Source organism: Solanum stenotomum, chromosome 3, assembly GCF_019186545.1.
Source record: "Solanum stenotomum isolate F172 chromosome 3, ASM1918654v1, whole genome shotgun sequence".
NCBI lineage: Eukaryota > Viridiplantae > Streptophyta > Magnoliopsida > Solanales > Solanaceae > Solanum > Solanum stenotomum.
Window position 1 is genome coordinate 22,969,211 of NC_064284.1, and position 5,709 is coordinate 22,974,919.

At 34.4% G+C, this 5,709-nt stretch overlaps 1 pseudogene; it reads left to right on the forward strand.

The window, feature by feature from the left end:
• The first annotated feature begins 2,325 nt into the window (after positions 1 to 2,325).
• Positions 2,326 to 5,189, forward strand: LOC125858776 (F-box/kelch-repeat protein At3g23880-like; annotated as a pseudogene).
• Positions 5,190 to 5,709: the final 520 nt, after the last annotated feature.

Genomic DNA, 5,709 nt, shown 5'->3' on the forward strand with positions numbered 1-5,709 from the left:
TATGAGCATTAAACACCATTTGTATGGGTCCTCTATATTCGTAAGCAACTGAAAGCATTTCGTAAAAAGAATTCCACCTTGTTTTAATATGTCTTGGAATTTTTCTTGGTGGCAAATCACATAGTACACAACGCTCATTAAATTCCCTAATTCTAGCAGGTCTATTAGCATAAAAAATCCAGGCAACAGCATATTCAATTTTCATACAACCACATTCAAATAATGAAATACCATCTTGTACAACTAAATTTAATACATGTGCAACACATCTAACATGAAAAGAATTATCATCAATTGGACATAATCTAGTTTTTAACATACTAGCAGCGTTTACATTATTAGATGCATTATCTAATGCGACAGACAATACTTTATCTATAAGCATGTAATAATCTATAACACTCAAAATATTTGAAGCTAAATATGCACCAGTTTTTTTCTCTACACATTCTTTATAACTTAAGATTCTTTTTTGTAAATTCCAGTTATGATCAATCCAATGTGCTGTAACAGTTAAATAATCACGTCCATTAACACTACGACCCATGTCCGAAGTTATAGACACTCTACAATCTAATATGCTAAACACACAACGAAGATATTGACAATGTTTACCTTGATATACAAAAACATCAGATTTAACAGTATTTCTTGAAAAACCTCTATAATTAGGATTATAAGTTTGTTGAATATATTCAATAAAACCGGGATGTGAAGGAAAACTATAAGGTAAACCACAAACAGAAACCATTTTAGCTAAATTTTCACGATCTCTTTCCTTATTATATTTACGTTGTGTTAGTGGACCACCGGGGTTAGAAGGATCTAATGTTCCTTGAACCATGTTAGAAGCCCCTACCGATTCATTAACATTAATATCAAAATCATTAACTGGAATTCCTTTTTTTCTATTGGCTAATGATTTAGCTTCTTTATATTGAATCGGCACACAAGATAACAAATGTCTATTTAAGCCCCCCGTCCCACCTTGACCTCCACCTTGTTTATGTTTAAAAGGTTGCTTACATTTATTACAAATAGCAATAGAATTTTCCTTATCTAAAGTCATAAATTGCCACACAACAGAAGTTTTAGGGCGTTGATACTTCACCTTCTCCCTTGTAGGAGGTATAAGGGGTGGGCGTCCATAATTTTGCTCCGTTGAATTTGTAGTTTCATTTGGAACATTTGTCACCGGACTAGTAGGTGTATCTTCTAATTCATCTTCTCCCGAACCAACTTCTACTTCTTCACCTGAATTTTCATCAAGATAAGGATTATCACCATAAATTTGTTGTAAAAGTTCATGATCGAGTTGAGCATTTGAATCAATATCATAAGAAGTATTATCAACATAAGTAGAATCATTTGTATTAAATCTAACTCTAGAAGTACCACCACATTTACTCTTATTTTTTTCCTTACTACTTTTTTTAGTAAAATTAAATAATCTACTAATGGCACTTGGTTCCTTCTCTTTTCCTTTACCGGTATCTTTTTTGTTAGAACTCATATTTAATTATATGTAAAGTATAATATAAAAATAATAATAACACAAAAATTAATGACGAAAAATAAAATATAAATATTATGAAACGAATGTACCAAACGTCTGCGTTAATAGCAGACGTTATAACCGATTCTTGAAGCTTGTAGTTTGTTGTAACTTGTAACTTGTAATTTGGAACTCCAATATTTGATAGCAAATATAATATGAAAACTTAGATATATATATTATGATATATAATATGAAAACTTAGAATTGAAATATATGTATTATGATATAATATGAGACTTAAATGAAATAAAATATTGAGATTTGAGACTTAAGATTGAGAGTTGAGACTTGAAAGAATATAAAAAATAGATGAGAGAATATATAATTTTGTAAGAAATAATAAGGGATAGAGGGGTATTTATAATATTAAAAGTGGGTTAAAGTGTATTTATAATAACTTGAGGGTTTAAAGTAAATTATTAAAAGTAGGGGTGGTAGGGGGTGTTGGTTGGGGGAAAAAACTGCCAAAATATCCGTTGGGGGGGCCCACTAGCCGTTGCCCAACGGATAGAATTTAAAAAAAAAAAAAAAAATTGTTAGGGGATCCCGCGAACAGGCCGGTTCATTCGGGCCGGGACCGGGCCGGGTCGACCGGGCCCAATGGGTGAACCGGACCGGTACCGGTCCCCTATCTCGAAATCCCCTATCCCGCCTTCTTCAAACGGGACCGGGTCCGGCGGGCCGGTTCTCGGACCGGTCACGGGCCGGGGCGGGCCGACCCGGTCCCCCTGCCACCCCTACCAAGAGCTCAAATTACTGCAACTCTAATGGCAGAATGTGAGGGAGACGAAGCGTCCGATCTACACCAAAACGAAGAAAATGCACTAACTCTGCTCAATTGCCTCTCACTTCAATTAAAGATTCAGTTTTTATGACAATTCCTATTCTGCCAGCAGAGCTCATCACTGAAATCCTCTTGAGGCTTCCGGTGAAATCTCTCTTGAAATTCAGGTCTGTATTAAAATCCTGGCTTGATTTAATCTCTAGACCTGAATTTATGAACACCCATCTTAGTAAATCTGCTAATAACGAGGATTTCACTCACCATAGGCTTATGCTGAGTTTTAATCAACCTAAGTACAATCTTAAGGATTGTTCTGTTAGTTCTTTAATTAATGGCTCAGTTACTGAGGCATTGAACTTGGAGTATCCTAGGATCTGTTGAGATTGTGGGTTCTGTGAATGGATTGATTTGTCTTGTTATTGCAAAAAAGATATTTGTTTATATGGAATCCATCAATTAGGAAGTTCAAGAAATTGCCTGATTGTAGAGATAAATGGTGTTCTGGTTGCCATTCCATGTATGGTTTTGGATTTGATGAGGTTCATCGTGATTATAAGGTAGTGGTTGGGTTCCATAACGAGAGTTATGCCTATTCATGTCTTGTTAAGGTTAAAATGTATAGTCTAAATAGTAACTCTTGGACAAGTATAGAAGATTTTGAGACTGGGAACATATGTACTAAGTCGGGTATGTTTGTGAATGGGAAACTTCTTTGGGCTAATGATATTTATCATACTTCTGGTTCGGACATCATTTCTTTTGATTTGGCTGATAGGACATGGGGAAAAGTGCAACAACCCTACTATGGAGAAAGAGATTTTTGTTGGACCCTGGGAGTTTTGGAAAGTGATCTTTCTGTGTTTTGTAATTATCAAAGAATTCACGTTGACGTGTGGGTTTTGAAGGAGTATGGGGTTAAAAAAATCTTGGATAAAGATGTATAACATCAATATTCCTTGTGATCCTATGATCGGTTATCGTTGTCTATTCTTTTGCATGTCAAATAAAGGTGAAATTTTGTTTCAGTTTGGCTCAACTTTCATGATTTACAATCCAAGGGATCATCACTCAATCGTACAACGAAGCCCACATCTAGAGGTTACCCCACTATGACTATAAGGCAAGCATCTACATAGAAAGCCTAGTTTTGCCCTTTTTTCAACGGAAGAAGTCAAGGATGCAACAACGGAGGAAGTTGAAATAGCTCTGATGAAGACAATTGTGTAATTAATAGTAAGACTTCTCTGTACATCTCTCAAGTGTTGTTATACTCTGTTTCTTTTCAAGTATAGAACGAGATATTACATACTACGCCTATCTGAACCATATCCTCTTGGAGGTCTTCTTAGTGTTATTTTCTTTTTTGCTTCACGGAGATAACAATTTTCTTGGAAGAATAGTTATTTGGTTGAAGTGCTTGGTGTCTTCATCCTCAACCTAAATGGCACTCAACATTTTTGTTACTTTGAATAACAATTATTTTATCATGTTCAGAGTATCTAAATTTGACTTTAAAGAAAGAACTTTTGTATGCTCTGTTGTATATTTTACAACAGTAAAGTTAAAATATGTGCGATGTTATGTATCACCGAGTGAGAGATAAAAGCCCCGGCTTAAAGAATTTCCAAGAGCAACATCCACTTGTTATACTATAACCAACCTATAATGAGGAAAAATAGCTAGTCCTTGTAAGTAAACAACGCCAAGAATTTGATTGACTTGCATATTAGTGTAATTGTGGTTCAATTTGTTGATTTGCATATTTTGTGATCCATTAAATTTAGATGACTTATTGTTGTGCATTAGTGAAATGATATGGAGGAGAAAAAGGAAAGAAGCCAAAATGTGTAATATGAAATTTCTTTGCGAGTTAGATTTACTGGAACTAGAGAGGAGGGGATGGTTTCTACATTAAACTCCAGCTCTAAATCAACTAATTTACCCATTTTTGGTAGCATAAAATGTTGGATAAGAATAAGTGATGCTTGTAATTCATTCTCAACGTTTTTATCCTTTTTGGTATTAATCGTAGATCATGTATACCGCTTAAGGTTGCACCATGTTCCATCTTAGGCATCAGATAAGTTAACAACGGTACATTTGTTTGTGTTATAATGGACGTTAAGGGAGATGTTATTCCCCTAAATCGAGTGAGAATAAAGAGCATTCAGAGACATGGAAATCTTGCATCGCGTTATATTGTGGTTTAATTTGTTGACTTATGTCCCTGTGGATCATTAATTGCGGAAACAAGAGAGACATATAGCGAAGGCCAAGAACTTATTGGCCTGCAATGTATGTGTAAATTCTTAACAAGTTACTCTTTTATTGGCAGCATAATATATAGGATCAGCATGACAACCGCTTGATGTTGCATCACTTTTCATCTAGACATCAGATTTAGTTTACAGCGGTTTATTTGATTTGTGTCCATTGCTTAGAAGTTGAATGGAAGCAACTTTGACAACATGTATCAATGGTGTTTGCAGGGAAATGGAACTCGTCTCTTTGCTTAAATAGCGCTGAATTTTCTAATGGAAGTGATGTTTGCGTGTGAATTGCTAACTGATACTATGTACTATTGAACTTTCAGGACGTGAATGCTGATGCTAGGAACAACTAATCTACTACTACTACTACTTGTCTGCATGGATTGCAACGAGGAAGGATGGATTTTCTCTGTTTTTACAGTTTCTTGGCTTTGTGGTCTGAAAGATAGAAACTTGCATTAAGGTCATCGCTACTTCTCCAAGAATCAATCCTTAAACGGTCATGTCTGTGAATACAAAAGACATAATATATAAACGCGTTCTTTAATTTGGTCTCAGCTAACATCTATGTCCTTCAATTTTGGGTGTGCACGAGTAGATATTTAAACTTATATAAAGTTGAACTAATAGATATATATGTGTGTTGTTTTGTCTTTCTATTGAAGAAATACATTTGTTTCTCTAGAATCCATCAATTAGTAAACTTGAGAAATTGCTAGTCTCTAGAGAGCTATTGGTTTCTATTTCATGATGATTTTAAGGAAATGTGTATTTTCAAAATTTGAGTTGTGACTATTCACATCTTGTTAATGTCAAAATATATAGTTTAAATAGTGATGTTGTCCAACAAGTCGAGTATGATTACATTTGATATATGACAAGTCACATCTTTTTAATGCCAAAATATATAAGTCTAAATAGTGTTGTTGTCCAACAAGTCGGATATTCAATTCGTGGCTGCTGAATTTTATTGCAATAATTATATGAGTAACTAATTATATTCTCCAATTTTATCAATTCACATTTGCATCCGACTTATTGCATCTTATACATTTAAACTCCTATAATTAATAATTTTAACATAACATAATAGATTA